We start from the raw sequence: 16,021 nt of genomic DNA, 5'->3' as shown, positions 1-16,021 counted from the left end.
TCTTATATTTTTGGTTGTGAGCCTAGTCTTTAACGGCTGAGCCATCTCTCCAGCCCAAAAGTGCTACTTTCTTAACACAGAGGATGACTCCTTTCCTTAGAACCTGTTGGCCTGGAATTTAAGAATCACACATTTTCATGACATAAATGTATCTCAGGGTTGTAGAGGTTTATAATCAAGATCTCCAAATTATAAATTAGTCTGTGTTTCAAGTTGACCTATATTTGTGAGCATAATTGTCCAAGCACTAATATCTGAAACTTAAAATTAGACAGGGAGAGAATAAAAATCAGAAAAATGAAATATGTTACTTTATGTAACATTATTTACAACTGCTCAAATGTCTTAATAAGACATTAAAATATCGAGTGCTTTAGTCAATAAATCACCTTTGAAGAGTACACCATATGTAGCAGTGTGATTCCATTGCCCACAACCCTTTACTATGGGAATTAAGATAAGAACTATGTGGAGAAATCAGGAGTACGCAGAAGTAAAAGTTGACTTCAGAAAATTAATGGACACATGCTTTCATCATAATTTTTAAAACATTTTGAAAAATTTTGAGTTGGAAAAATAAATCATTAGGCATGAATTACATGCTAATGTATATCATTCATTTCTCTGTGAATGAATCAAAGATTGTTCAACAATAAACTAGATTGACACTGAGACGGAGGTAATCTACAAAGAACTATTAATTGCAAGAATGAAGGAGACAGAATACCTATTGACAGGAAAGTAAATTGGTGGGGTTCTTTCTTGCATGTCATTTTGTTTTGTATTTTGTCCTTATTTATATTCAGTTTGTTATGATTTTTAAATATTTTTGAGAGGAAAAAGTGAAGAGAAGAAGAGAAAGAAAAAAAGGAAATGGGAGATACAAAAGACACAGAGACAGAAAGACAGACACAACACAGAGGTGGAGAGAGAGAGAGAGCAAGAGAGAGAGAGAGAGAGAGAGAGAGAACAAGCATCAAAGTGCAAAAACATCAAATTTTAAGTGGACAACATTAATCATGGATTTCAGAAGAGTAGACGAAAGAGAGATGATAAAAATATAAAAAAAATACTTTAAAACTAAAACACATGAAAATATACAGTGTCCAAATGCTAAAACATTTCTCAGTATTCACAATATAATATGCCAATAACTAAATTAAGATATGATAATTTGTGATGGGAAGTTGTATGAAGGCTTGGGATAACATTCTGTATTGAAACCTTAAAAACTGAATAATGGTAGCCCAAAGTACATAGTGGAATTTCTCTGAAACAAAGCAGGGCATCTAAGACACTGTACTCAGTTACAGGTTCTGAGTTTGAGATGCCTATTTGACTTTCAAAGCTGTTGTGAACGAGTGTACAGAGATGAGTAATCAACTCCAGACATATATTTGAGTCATGTGGTGAATGAACAAAATAAGGAGAGGTCTTATTATATTCTGTGTATAGGGTATTCATTTAAATTAACACAGAGAATATATTAAACAGTGTTTTGCCCCATGAAAGCCCTCAGATTTTATTGCAGGGAGACTGATTTCTAAAAGGAACGTCACTTATGTCAAGGATATTAGAAACCACAGCTAGGAGATGTTTTTGTAGATAAGAGCATATGTTCTTTTTATTTCTACTAATTTGTTTATTCACTATTACACTCTAATCACAGCCCTTCTCTCCCTTCCCAGTCCTATCCTCACAAACCCTTCCCACCACTACCCTTTCCCCTTCTCCTCAGAGAAGCTAAACCCTGCTTTGGAATACCCAGCCACAGAAGGACTGAGTATGCCCTTACCTACTGAGGCACAACCAGGCAACCCAGGTAAGGGAATAGGATCCAGTAGCAAGAAATAGAATCAGACACAGCCCCTCCACTGATTGTTAGGTGACCAACATGCAGACAAAGATGATTATCTGCAAGAAACCTTTAGGGTGTCTAGGTCCAAACCCTGAATGCTCTTTGGTTGGTGATTCAATCTCTGTGACCCCCCTTAAGTCAAATTACTTTGATACTATAAGTCTTCTTGTGGTGTTTTTGACCCATCCACCTTCCTCAATTCTATTCCCAACTCATCTGCAAGTTTCCCTGAGCACTGCCTGATATTTGTTTGTGAGTTGTTGAATCTGTTTCCATCCAATGCTGGATGAATCCTCTCAGGTGCCTATGCTAGGCTCCTATCTGCAAGTATAGCAGAGTATCATTAATAGTGTAGGAACTTGGATCTCTTCCATATGATGGTTTTTGAGTTGGGCCATATTGACATTCTGTCTAAATTTCATGCCCACAGCTACCTGGCAACAGCCAGGTATGCTCTGCACCACAATTACCTGGCAAGAGTCAAGTATGCCTGACTCACTATAAAAGAGGGTGCTTGCCCCCTCCTCATCCTTTTTGCTCTCTTACATATTGCTCTTGCCCTCTTGCCCTTTTGCCCTCTTGCCCTCTTCCCCTCTTCTTCTCTTCCCCTCTTCCAGGTTTTCCCTTCTCTCCCTATTCCCCTCCCCACTTTTCTCCACATGCTTATGGCCTGCCTCCATTCCTCTTATTTCTACTCTTCTTCTATCATTAAACCTTTCCATGAGGAACCACATTGGCCCATTGTGGTTTGTCTGGAAGTGAACAAAGATTTCTACCTCAACAGGCCAAACATTGACCAGTCCTTCCATCTCTACTCCATCTTTATCCTTGTTCATCTCAGAGGCATGACAAGTTTTAGGTTGAAGGCCTATGCTCTTGTAGTTGAAAAGAGTTTGGGCTTAGTAGCCATGTCATATGACTCACAAGTACCAGAACTTCTGTACCAGGGTACTAAGAAACATTTTCTTGCCTTTATGGGAACTGTCAACCTATGAACATACTCACATATAGATATGTACTATTATTGTTTAAAATCATTAAGAAAAGAATGAAGCTAAGCTAAAATTGAAACCTTGAACATATTATCTAAAAGCTAATTGATAATATACATTAGAGCAGTCACAGAATAATATAAATGAGAAAAAATCCAACATCATTAATAGTTTATTTTATCAAGAGTTATTAGTGGTTGTTCACACTTTCATTAACTCTAAATGCTACATTCATGATCAGCTGTTAAAATTCCTTCTACCATCTACAAAGTTTAACCAAGACATATGAGAAAAACATTGGAGTTCTCCAGAATCTAAATTCATATACTATGTTGTGTCATCAAGAAGTTGTGAAAATTGTACATGAATAATTCATCTTGAAACATGAGGAAAGGCTAAATTTTGTTTTGCTACAATATAGTATTCTTCATTTATTCTTAATATGTATTTGCCTAAATTTCACAAAAACAATGATAGTTGACATCTTAAATTCAATTAGGAAATATCCTGAGAGAAGTATAGGCAATACATAACTTCTTAGAGAAAGAATCAATGTTCTCTAGAGATTAGATCTGTATAGATCTGTATAGCTTATCTAAACCCAAGTGATCATTTCTGAATTCATGTATGTACAAGCAACACTACATCAAATCAACAGGTTGTATATATATATATATATATATATATATATATATATATATATATATAAATGTTTGTATATCAATAATAATTGTGGAGATCATAAAGTTGTAAGGAGATATATAAAGGACATAGTAGAGTAGAAATTATATGCATACTATATTTACATATGAATCTCTCAAGAATAATAAAATATGTAACAAAGTAAAGTTAAACTATTTTAAATATTCTAAAATATTATTTGGTCTTAGTAAAAAATTTGGAGAGGAAATTCTGAAAATGAAATAAGTGGTATGGAACGATTATAAATGCCCACGTTTCAGGAAAAAAAAGTCAAGTTATAAGTCATGTTAGTCTTCAGAACTTTGCAGTTAAACTATAAGTTCTCCAATCTACCTGCTGCCCCCCAACACACACACACACTTACAGAAAAACAAACACAGGTACACATGCATTTCTTATTTTGGGTAGAAAGTTTCATAAGGACATGATTGTATTATTTCTAACTTAATAAAACACCTATCTTATGATCTTTGTTTTTAACATTTTCATGACCTTATTTCCAAAGGCTATATTCTATATTGTTAGAAGTAATTTATTGACTGACAGGGTATTTAGCTATGCAATATTTCCAATATCATAAGAGGAATGACTAAACTTAGGGATGTAAATTTTAATGGCATCTCTAAACTGGCATAACTTACTCTGCTTCCAAATAAACTAAAAGTCACTCTCTGACCTTACCCCTCGAAGCCACAGAAAATAGTCAGGAAACTAGGACACTGGAAGCATGGGGGACTCCAGGAGAAAACCTACTGAGAGAACTAAGCAAGGTTCATACAGATTCAAAGAGACTGAAGTGACAAGCACTGGGCCTGCATGAATCTACAGTAGGTCATTGGAATTTGTGTTATCATGGTTAGTTGAAAATTTGTGGGACTCATGATAGTAGGATCTTGTTGATCTCAGACTATGTTGCCACCTCTTGAGATACTTTTCATCTAATTGGAATGCTTGAATCAGCCTTAACATGAGCACTTTGCACTTGGCACATTATATCTTATTTTTATTTTATTTTGTTTAATTTTTGGCTGTTATCTCTTGGATGATTGATGTTTTATTGAGGAGGAAATAGAGGAGAAGTGGGTCTGGAAGAGAGGTGAACTGAGGATGAGCTGGGAGGAGTGGAGGGATGAAAAATTATGTTCTGGATATATTGTATGAAAAAATATTCTACAGTCCATAGAAAGTTAGCATGATTGAAAATAGGAATAATAGAATGTGAGTTCTAATAAACTACAACTGTCAGGTACACATCTTTAAGAAACATTTTTACAGTGCTGCTTCTTTAGCATGAATATAAACATTGTTAAAAATAATCCTTTCCTGCACATTTGTTATCCAGGAACAAGCCTGGGAGAAATTTCTATGGCCTCAACTAATACTCTAGAGAAGGCAAACTGTGACAAAGAAAAATATAGTTACTATTTGGATTATATAGTAGTAGATAAATATAGTGATGAAAGTAAATACTGTACATAATACTGTATAGTAATGTAAAACATACATGATATAATTGTGGGAGGAAACTTCTATGAAGAATGTCAAGTAGACTGTATCATCTGATGCAAAATGTGTTGAAGATACCAAGAAAAATCATACACTGTCATATCTAATAATGAAAAACAACTACTAATCGTGAGATTTGCAGTGGGAACAAAATAACAAAAGTTAATTCATAGGGGATTGGAAATCATATGGCATAGATTGTATGAAATATTCCATAGGTGCTAGTCTGCATGAGTAGTCAAAAATAATAGAGAATTTTATGAGCCAAGTGGTAGTGTTGCATTTTTTCCATCTTTATTAAATTGGGTATTTCTTATTTACATTTCAAATGTTATTCCTTTCCCGGCTTCCATGCCAACATCTGCCTAAACCCTCCCCCTCCTGTTCTATATGGGTGTTCGCCTCCCAATACGCCCTCCATTACCATCCTCCCCGCAAGAATCACATTCAGTGGGAGTCCAGCAATGGCAGGACCCAGGGCTTCCCCTTCCACTGGTGCTCTTACTAGGCTATTCATTGCTACCTATGCAGTTGGAGCCCAGGGCCAGTCCATGTATAGTCTGTGGTTAGTGGCTTAGGACCTGGAAGCTCTGGTTGGTTGGCCTTGTTCATATGGGGTCTCAAGCTCCTTCAGCTCTTTCAGTCCTTTCTCTGATTCCTTTAACAGGGATCCCATTCTCAGTTCAAGTGATTTGCTGATGGTATTTGCCTATGTATATGCCCTATTCTGGCTGTATCTCTCAGGAGAGATCTACATCTGGTTCCTGTCAGCCTGCACTTCTTTACTTAATCCATCTTATCTACATTGGTGGATGTATATGTATGGGCCACATGTCGGGCAGTCTCTGAATGGGCGTTCCTTCAGGCTCTATTCTAAATTTTGCCTCTCTATCCCCTCCCAAGGGTATCTTGTTCCCTTTTTAAAAAAGGAGTGAAGCACCCACATTTTTGTCATCCTTCTTGAGTTTCATGTGTTATATTCATCTAGGGTAATGCGAGCATTTGGGCTAATATGCACTTATAACTGAGTGAATACCACTTGTGTTTTTCTGTGGTTGTGTTACCTCACTAAGGATATTTTCCAGTTCCATTCATTTGCCTATGATTTTCATAAAGTCATTGTTTTTGATAGCTGAGTAGTATTCAATTGTGTAGATGTAGCACATTTTCTGTATTCATTCCTATGTTGAAGGGCATCTGGGTTCTTTCCAGCTTCTGGCTATTATAAATAAGGCTGCTATGAACATCATGGAGAATGTGTCTTTTTTATATGTTGGGGCATCTTTTAGGTATATGCCCAAGAGAAGTATAGCTGGATCCTCAGGTAGTTCAATGTCCAATTTTCTGAGGAACCTCCAGACTGATTTCCATAATGGTTGTACCAGTCTGCAATCCCACCAACAATGGAGGAGTGTTCCTCTTTCTCCATATTCTCGCCACCATCTGCTGTTGCCAGAGTTTTTGATCTTAGCCATTCTGAGTGGTGTGAAGTGGAATCTGAGGGTTGTTTTGATTTGCATTTCCATTATCACTAAAGATGTTGAACATTTCTTTAGATGCTTCTCAGCCGTTCAATATTCCTCATCTGTGAATTCTTTGTTTAGCTCTGAACCCCATTTTTAATATTTGTCTCCTTGAAGTCTAACTTCGTGAGTTCTCTGTATATTTTGGATATAAGCCCTCTATCAGTTGTAGGATTGTTAAAGATCTTTTCCCAATCTATTGGTTGCCGTTTTGTCCTAATGAGTGTGTCCTTTGCTTTACAGAAGTTTTATACTTTTATGAGATCCCATTTGTAGATTCTTGATCTTAGAACATAAGCCACTGATATTTTGTTCAGGAAATTTTCTCCAGTGCCCATGTGTTCGAGATTCTTCCCCACTTTTTCTTCTATTAGTTTGAGTGTATCTGATTTGATGTAGGGGTCCTTTATCCACTTGCACTTAAGCTTTGTACAGTGTGATAAGAATAGATCAATCTGCATTCTTCTACATGCTGACCTCCAGTTGAACCAGCACCATTTTCTGACAGTCTTTTTCCATTGGATATATGCTTTCTCCTGTTTCTTTCTGCAGGCATTCAGAGCTATGAGTTTTCCTCTTAGCACAGCTTTCATTGTGTTCCATAAGTTTCGGTATGTTGTGTCTTCATTTTCAATAAATTCTAAGAAGTCTTTAAATTTCTTTCTTTATTTCTTCCTTGACCAGGTTATCATTTAATAGAGCATTGTTCAACTTCATTTTACATGTGGGCATTCTTTCCTTATTGTTATTGAAGACCAGCTTTAGCCTGTGGTGGTCTGATAGGATGCATGGGATTCTTTCTATCTTTCTATATCTGTTGAGTCTTGTTTTGTTCCCGATTATGTGGTCAATTTTGGAGAAAGTACCATGAGGTGGTGAGAAGAAGGCATATCCTTTTATTTTAGGATAGAATGTTCTATAAATATATGTTAAGTCCATTTGGTTCATGACTTCTGTTAGTCTGAATATGTTTCTGTTTAATTTCTGTTTCCATGATCTGTCCATTACTGAGAGTGGGGTGTTGAAATTTCCTACTATTTTTGTGTGAAGTACTATGTGTGCTTTGAGCTTTAGTTAGGTGCTTTGAACTTTAGTAAGCTTTTAGTAGGTGTCCTTGTATTTGGAGCATAGCTGTTTAGGATTGAGAGTTCATCTTGGTGGATTTTTCCTTTGATGATAATGAAGTGTCCTTCCATATCTTTTATGATGAATTTTGGCTGAAAATCGATTTTGTTCTATATTAGAATGGCTACTCCAGCTTGCTTCTTCAGACCATTTGCTTGGAAAGTTGTTTTCCAGCCTTTTACTCTGAGGTGTCTGTCTTTTTCTCTGAGGTGTGTTTCCTGTAGGCAGCAAAATGCTGGGACCTCATTAAGTATCCAGTTTGTTAATCTGTGTCTTTTTAATGGGGAATTGAGTCAATTGATATTGAGAGATATTAAGGAATAGTGGTTGTTGTTTCCTGTTATCTTTGTATTTGGAGGTGAGATTATGTTTGCATGCCTTTCTTTTCCCTATTTTGTTGCAAAATGATTAGTTTCTTGCTATTTCTAGGGTGTAGCTTGCTTCTTGTGTTGGGCTTTTCCATTTATTATCCTTTGTAGGGCTGGATATGTAGAAAGATATTGTGTTAATTTGCTTTTGTCATGGAATATCTTTGTTTCTCCATCAATGTTGAGAGTTTTGCTGGATACAGTAAACTGGGCTGGCATTTGTGTTCTCTTAGGGTCTATATGATGTCTGTCCAGCTTCTTCTGGCTTTCATAGACTTTGGTGAGAAGTATGGCGCAATTCTGATAGGTTTGCCTTTATATGTTACTTGACCTTTTTCCCTTACTGCTTTTAATATTCTTTCTTTGTTTTGTGCATTTGATTATTTGACTATTAGGTGACAGGAGGAGTTTATTTTCTGGTCCAATCAATTTGGATTTCTGTAGGCTTCTCCTATATTTATGGGCATCTCTTTCTTTAGTTCAGGGAAGTTTTCTTCTATGATATTGTTGAAGATATTTACTGGTTCTTTGAGTTGGGCATCTTCACTCTCTTCTATACCTATTATCCTTAGGTTTGATCTTCTCATTGTATTTCCGGATTTCCTGTATGTTTTGGGCCAGTAGCTTTTTCTGTTTTATATTATCTTTGACAATTGTGTCAATGATTTCTATGGAATCTTCTGCTCCTGTGATTCTCTCTTCTATCTCTTGTATTCCGTTGGTGATGCTTGTATCTATGGCTCCTTGTCTCTTCCTTTGGTTTTCTATATACAGGGTTGTCTCCCTTTATACTTTATTGTTTCTGTTTCCATTTTCAATTCCTTCACCTGTTTGATTGTGTTTTCCTGTAATTCCTTCACGGATTTTTGTGTTTCCTCTCTAAGGGCTTCTAATGTTTACTTGTTTTTTCCTGAATTTCTCTAAAGGTGTTCTTTATGTCTTTCTTAATGTCCTCCATCATCATGATCAAATGTGATTTTAAATCTAGATCTTGCTTTTCTGGTGTGTTTGGATATTCAGTGTTTGCTTTGATGGGAGAATTGAGCTCCTATCATGCAATGTATTCTTGTTTTCTGTTGCTTGGGTTCCTGTGCTTGCCTCTTGCCATTAGGTTGTCTCTGGTGTTACCTTGTTCTGCTGTTTCTAGCAGTGACTTTACCGTCCCATAAGTCTGTGGGTCAGGACTATTGTGGACCTGTTTTCCTGTTTTCTTTCAGCTCGTTATGGGAACAGAATGTTCTGCTTTCAGCCATGTAGTCATTCCTGTCTACTGGCTTTCAGCTGTTCCTGTGGGCGTGTGTCCTGAGTCCACCAGGAAGATCACTTGCAGCAGAAAAGTTGTTATTACCTCTGGTCTTGGGCCTGAAGTCACTGCTCAGGACTGGATTTCAGGTCTTTTTGAGGGCAGCAACCAGAAGGCCCTGCCCCTCCTTCTCTGGGGTCCCTGTCACAGGGGGGCCCAGGTGGCGCTAGGCTCTTTCCTCTAGAGTCAGAAATGTGGGCAGAGAATTGTCTCTTCTGGTTTTACAGGTGTGTCTGCCCCTCTGAAGTTCTAGCTCTCCCTCCTACAGGATTTGGATTCAGGGAGCTGTTTGACAAGGCCCTTTTAGATCTGGGTTCAGTCTGGACCACAGGTCTCCTGCAGCTTGAGTGCCCCTATCTTCCTGTTCCCAGAGGCCCTATACAGTTTCTTTTGGGCCAGAGATATGGGCAAAGGTGGGAAGGAGTGGCAGTCTCTCCTGCCCTGCAGTCTCAGGAGTGCCCACACATCTGGGCGATGAGCTCGCTCTCCCACAAGTTTGGGAGTTTGGGAGCAGGGAGCTGTGGGCCAGGATCAGTAAGGTTCCGGCGCCAGCTAGAAACCAGAAGTGTCTAGTCTCAGAGGAATTTTGCCTTTGTGTGTTCTGAGTCTACCAGGCAGGTCACTTGGAGTGGAAAATTTGGTTTTACCTTTGGTCTTGGGCGTGAAGTTGCTCCTCAGTACTGGGTTTCAATTCTCTGTGAGGGCAGCAACCAGAAGTGGTGTTGAATGCTTTTAATCTCTGCATTTACGAGGCAGAGTCAAGGAGATCTCTGTGAGTTGGAGTCCAGCCTGGTCTACAGACTAAGTTCAATGCTACACAGCACAACTATGTCTCAAAGGGGGTGCAGGGATGATTTAACAGAAAGAGCAAAAGTATATTTTAAGTTTCAAATACATCTATGGTTTTCTATTTGAAGTGTCATTGAAATATGCTTGATTGAATATCAGAGTCAACTTGTATAAAACTGATCCTGCAATCAAGGTGGTAGATAATGATGGTCAACAATGAAATGCAAGCAGTAAAATAGGTCAAAATACTCAAAACTGGAGCAAGGTCTTGAAGATACAGTTAATGTCTTTTGTATAAATTGGAGATTGAAGAGAAAACTTTATTAAGAAGCATGTTTTACATAGTTTTTAGGAGTCCTAATGCTAAATCCTTTATGAAGTTTAATAACATATGGTAAAAAAAAAAACAACAAAAAACCAAATTAAAACTAAAACCAAAAACAAACAAATGAACAAAACCTGTGCTTTTTTTTTTTTTTTTAGCAGAATTGCTTTTTATTGTTCAGGCAACAATGTGATGGAAGAAACAAGATACGAATTTGAGAGGCAATATTCTGAAGTCTAATATCATAGATATTTTGATTTAAAAATATTATAATGGTAACACTGAATAAAATGTATCGATGGGAAAATCTTAGATGTATTTTCTCTTCATAATAGATTAACTAATATTTATAAATGCTAAAGTTTGTCAATTTTTTCTGTATTATGTGAACCTGACGAACACACATTTTTCAGCTGATGTCATTTACATATGTGTGAAGTATCATGATACAGAGATTAATTAACAGTATATTTCATAAATGAGTAAAATTCCACATATCTCAAGCAATCATTTTCTGTTACCTAATAACACCTTTGAAACCTTAAAAATATTTTAATATGATATGAGAAAACTTTGTTTTTTATAATGTAAACAAGACTTTATCATAAATTAAATTAATACTCATGTGTTTCCATTATCTTGAGTGTAAATTGGAATCAAATATCTGGGTTTGTAGAGAAGATTTAGATTTTCTCAAAAACCATTTATAGGGTGAAAAAACAGTCTGCAAAACAGATAGGAGGACAGGGAGTGTTCTTGAGCTTTGTGAAGTAGTTAGATAGTGAAAGTATTGTCTTATTTAATTTTATAAGTCTCTTTCATGTTTATAACTCATTTCTCTCCCAGGAAGAGTAAGACAGATCTAAATTAATTCATTGCATAATACAAGAATAGGCAGTAATAAAATAGTGGCATTTTCCAAATTGGCAGTATAAGAATTTTTAAAAGAACATGAATATTATTTTCAGATTCTCCAAGGGGTTCACCTTTATGTTATCTGCTAAAAATGAATTATGTATTAGCTTCTCATATTTCATATGTTGGACTTTTTGGCTTGGTCTTCTTCCTCATGATAACCTTGATGCAATCAGAGATAATAGTGTACTTTGCCAAAGACATTAATCAATAACTTCATAATATGAAGCACTATGAATTTTTAAAAGCTTCATCTTGAATTATTCAAATCTTGTATCACAAAAGTTAAAATCAGCTGAGTGACTGAGATTTTTATGATTTTTCTGGCCCTATTCTACATTACATTACTTTTATTTACTATTTAATATAGGTATTTGTTGGTGATACTCTCAGTTCTCAATTTCTTCTACATATATTTGTCAATTTGTTATTTGTCTACACACACACACATACACATGCACACACACACACACACAAACACACAAACACACAAATCTTTCTAGGAGTAAGAGTTTCAAATAAAAATTTTAATAGGAAAAATTATTTAGCATCAATTATTTGAAAATTCCACTAGTAACAAAACGTAAAATTTAATAGGAGAAATTGCAAATGGATTATTTAGAAAAGCAATAGTGAGACTTAAGTTATAGCTAAATGGAATATTTTTTTCAGTTTTAGAAATGTACTATAGCATCTTAAAAACTAAAATAAATAATACTATCTCAAACAAAAAGCAAAAGTGCCTGTAATCACTGCTATAACTTACATAAAAGATATTATTGAATATTATTAAATAATATCAATATGGAAATATAGAATATGGAAGTGAATCTTTAATGAACACATAATCTGATATCCTTCATTCTGAGACATAGACACACATGGAATTTGAAATACATATTCCAAAATCTTTTATTAATGTCAAAAATTCTTATTTTATCAACAACTCCTTCATTCATTATATTAGAAAATAAAAACTGCTTTTTAGTATGTATATATACACATAAATTTGCATATGAATATACATATATATATATATATACACAGTCACACAATAATTCTGCTCACTCAAAAATGTATGTCATATTTTAGTGCAAAATATTTACTTTCAAGAAAATATGCTGCAGAAATGTGTCTATATAAGATATAACCAGAGTTTACAAGAATAAGTCTGCATATATGCATTAATTCTATGAGGCCAAAGTTCATATGAAATACAATATTTGTTTATCTGAAAACAGCAAACATCAGAAATCATGACTAGTATACATTCTTTCTCTGTTTTTAATTTTTAATTGGAAAGTCATAATTTTCTCTTGTGTTTTGTTTTTTATTTTTCCATTTATATCTTTAACCAGACATAGGACCATAAAATATTTATATTAGTAGATTAGCATGTCAATGTCACTGTTTCACCTTGCACTAAACAAATGGGGACAACACTGCACCCTTATTTTGTTGTATAAACAATAGCATGTGTATTATCTTTAAGAAACATGAAGTTATGATGGTAAAACCATTATAAAGTCCCTTTAGCTGATGATAGAAATTAATAAATATGGAAATTAAAACAATAAGAAACTAATTTTGAGAAACAAATGAAGGATAATGTGCTCTCCAATGCCTAATTTGAAAGTGTGAAATAAATTGCATGAAGAAATGTGTAATTCAGAGTACTGACTACACTGTGGGTGCAAATGATTCTTTGGGCAGATGTGATCACATGGTTTCAGGTTGTTCAGGAGAAGGTAAGAAAATGAGAATAGGGTGACAGAAGAAGAAGGCCTAAACAAAGTGTAGTGATTGTGTGTGTGTGTGTGTGTGTGTGTGTGTGTGTGTCTGTGTGTGCGCACGCGCGTGTGTGAGATATTTTTCTACACAACATATAAAACAATCATTCAGAAACAATCTTTTCCTTTAAATCTCATTTCTGTGCTGAGGTTAATGCAGATGTCAGCTCTGAACAGTAGTTTATGCAGTAAATTTGGTCTGCTTTCTTATTTTTAAAATATGAAGAATATTAACCCAGGAGACAGGCATAAATCTTTGAATTAAGATGGCTTTTATTATAACATCAGTGTTGTTTCACAGAGTAGAAAGTAGAAAACAATAATTGGTTGATGAAGATAGCATCAGGCAAAACATAACCTATAATGAACTTTGATCTAAATGCTCACCTGGAAATCTTTGAACTATTTTTTAAGTAGACAGTATTCTTTGAAAACATTACCATAAATGTAAATGTCAAGTCTTTTCCATGTGGTTTTAAAAAAAATTATATATTAATAAATGAAATGTGCCAATCTATTACAGAAATAAAAAGAGATGTATTGTTTTAGATACTCCTTTGTATTATTCTTTGTATGTTAACTTTCATATAATGAATTATCCATCCTTAAAAGCAATAGTTCTGCTCTGGTAAATTAGATATATTATTATGTATATTTATCAGTTTGTTAGCTATGAACAGACCCTAAGAGTGGTCTTTCAGAGATGTAACTGAGTTTTAAATAAAAAAACAATTAAAGCAAAAATCAGAGCGTTAAACTAAGTCCCTCTTTTACTTTATAAATTATATTTTAAGTAAAATATATTTTATTCAATTTTAACATAAAATTCTACAGTGGTTTATCAATGGGATTTTGTATATTCTATTTTCTCTGGCACAAAGTAACTAATAGACTGAAGAGGACCTAATAAGGACATTGCAATAAGAAGTGAGAAGAAGCACAAAAAATAATTCATGTTACTCATCTCACTAATATAATCAACCATGTTCTATTATAAATATATATGGTAGTATAATAAATTATATTTTACATTATTTTTGTAGAATATTGATTGGTGGGATCTAAAACTTTATGTGGGACAGAAAGTTTCTTCATTTGTGTCAAAAGTGTCATGAAGTGTATGGTTATGAATAATGGTGAAAATTTGCAGAGATTTCTCTCAGATAAACATGAAATTTTAAAAAAGCTGAATCAGAAAATTAATATAGTTTCTCAATGGCATACATTATTATGTGGCAGTGACCTATTTTTATGACAAAATAAGTGAAATAAATATTTTCAAATATACATGAGACTTGAACAGAAATAGTGCTATAAGAAATTACACAGGGAAGTGACAGATATATTATGAAATTTCCTCCTCTTTATCTTATTCCTCAAAGACCATCAGTACCTGATATTTAAGGAATTCAAGATTCAAAAGAAGAATTTAAATATGCCAACATCAGAGGTAATTTTATTAGTAAAGGATTCAAAAGTGCTTCCTCCAGGTTGGATTTCTTTTCAGAAACATATTAGGGAGATATAGCCAGAGAGCTGCAATCAGACATTGGAACTATTTTGTTATAACATTAGCAAAGTTATGTATTGGTTTATTATTTCTTGTATATGCAAATGTGCACATAATAGTTATGTTTACACAAATCATAGGAGATATTCTTGAAAGAAAACTTCAATTCTATTGATTCATAATTTCTTGTTCATGATTATATGAGAATTGATTTTGTAATTTTGACAGAAACATAGTTTGCTTTACATCTTCAGCAAACACTATAAAGCTTGTTTGCTTTTATCTCATGAACACATATATTAATGCCTAGTTATGCATACAATTGCCTTGAAATATTGAGTTTACATATGTACAATGAATCAAATCAAATTCCACTTATTCTTATGACATTCTAAGTTCACCAGCAACTTAAAAATTATTGTCAGAAAATTATTGTATAAGCAATTTCTATTAAGTTAGATTTATATCTTCCTTCTAACTTACAATTGAAATACTTTACTATTTATAGAAAAAATTGCAAATTCATTGAAAAATCTGATATATTTTATTAATTTATTTTATTATTTTCCAACCTAATCACATTTTCCCTTTCTCCCATCTTCCCAATCTTACATCTCCTCCCCTCAAATTATCATTTTTCCCTTTCTTCTCAGAAAAGGCAGACCTCCTACGGGTGTCAATCCACTTCCAGTAGGACTAGTCACATCCTCTATTATGCCTAGACATGGCAGCACAGTTATGGGAAAGGGATCCAAAGGCAGGTTAAAAGTTAGAGACATTCTATATGACAGCCAAGAGGCACAACTGTTGCACATGTGCAGAAAAACATTGTTAGTCCCATTGAAGCTCTCTGGTTGTCAGTTCTGTATCTCTGCGTTCCTACAGACCCAGATTTTCTTATCGTCACTTTGACCTTCCTAGATTATCCTATCAGTCTTCCCCCTCTTTCACAGAATTCCCAAAGATCTCCCTAATGTTTTGCTGTGGGTATCTGCCTTTGTTCCCATCAGCTCACACCGGAAGCCTCTCATGTGACAGTTGTGCTAGGCAGCTGCCTCCAAGTAAAGCAGAAGAGCTTTAATTGTGTTAGTGGTGGGTTCTCTCTCGTGCATGGGTCTCAATCTGGACCAGTAGTTGGTTAGACTTCCTGTCCATTTCAGTTCCATCCTTACTCCTGAACTTCTTATAAACTGATCAAATGGTGTGTCTAAGGTTTTGTGGCTGAGTTGGTGCTCCAATCCCTTCATCGGAAGTATTTTCTGGGTACTAGAGATGGCTATTTCAGCTTCTATATCCCACATTGCGATGGATCTTA

This window comes from Rattus rattus, chromosome 3 (genome assembly GCF_011064425.1).
Source record: "Rattus rattus isolate New Zealand chromosome 3, Rrattus_CSIRO_v1, whole genome shotgun sequence".
In the NCBI taxonomy this organism is placed as follows: Eukaryota; Metazoa; Chordata; class Mammalia; order Rodentia; family Muridae; genus Rattus; species Rattus rattus.
The sequence above is the reverse complement of the archived record's forward strand: the minus strand, read 5'-3'. Positions refer to the sequence as shown.